The following is a 1,048-nucleotide window of genomic DNA, read 5'->3' as shown; positions in this document are numbered from 1 at the left end:
GAGGCTTAGTGAGTAGTATAGTGAGAGTTAACCTTCAACTGAGGTTAAAACTTTCATGTCAGAAACCATCCACCATGTGTACTCCGGTAAATCACTGTACTCCTGTAGCATGTAATTCGACACAAAAACAACAAATATCCTAAAATGTAATTTGAACTATTTCTTTTGAGTGAACTCAGTTACTCTGTGCATCCTTTTTTTTTTAAAATAAGTGATGAATAACTTCAGGAACAAAATCGAGGGTCTTGCTGTGATCTAACTTCCTTTGCATACGTGTATTGTTGTGTCAAACCCCCTTCACCTTCCGTTTTCTTCTTTTTCGTCAGTTCTTAACCATTGCCCCTTTTCTTTTTTGTCTTGTCCTTCTCTATCATTACTGAAACATCAAGGGGGGGACGATGAAACACTCTTTGGGTTTCTATATCATCAATCCTCATTAGACCCTCTGTCCGTCCCCTTGTGCTCAACTCGATTTAACCCCCATCTCCATTATCATGCCATTCCAATTCCCTGTAATTTCTTGACTAAAATGGTATGGTCTTTGTTGGTTAACTAAGCTTTTCCCAAAAGCATACCAACGTTTTTAGATTGATTTTCTACCGTCTAGGCAGCTTTTATTTTAAATAATTTTACTATGCAGTCAATATCAAATTGCAGAATCAAATGTTGCCAGAAAATTTTAAATCATCAATGTGACTATAAAGGGGCCATCTTGTATTTTGTTAATGTTGAGGAAAAGCCTTAAAACTATTATGTATTGGTGAATTCAAAGGAACTCTGATATTTGAGTCCAAACACATGTTTGAGAAGATACAGAAGACTAACATGTACACCATTGAAGCATAATGTGAATTTGTTGTTGTAGATTTAAAAAGCTTCTTACAAACTTTTCAATGCACTACCAGGGAGAAGTTTACTATAATTACATTCCCTGCAACTGCATTACTATGATAACATAAAACAATAAAAAAAAAGTGAAGTAATGCTTATGCTGATGGATTGCACAACTCAAGTTTTGTCCCTGCAAGCTGTTTTCATACTGCATTAG

This window comes from Clinocottus analis, unplaced genomic scaffold (assembly GCF_023055335.1).
Source record: "Clinocottus analis isolate CAN_PGR_092001 unplaced genomic scaffold, fCliAna1.0.p SCAF_2, whole genome shotgun sequence".
In the NCBI taxonomy this organism is placed as follows: domain Eukaryota; kingdom Metazoa; phylum Chordata; class Actinopteri; order Perciformes; family Cottidae; genus Clinocottus; species Clinocottus analis.
Note: the sequence above shows the minus strand (reverse complement) of the source record.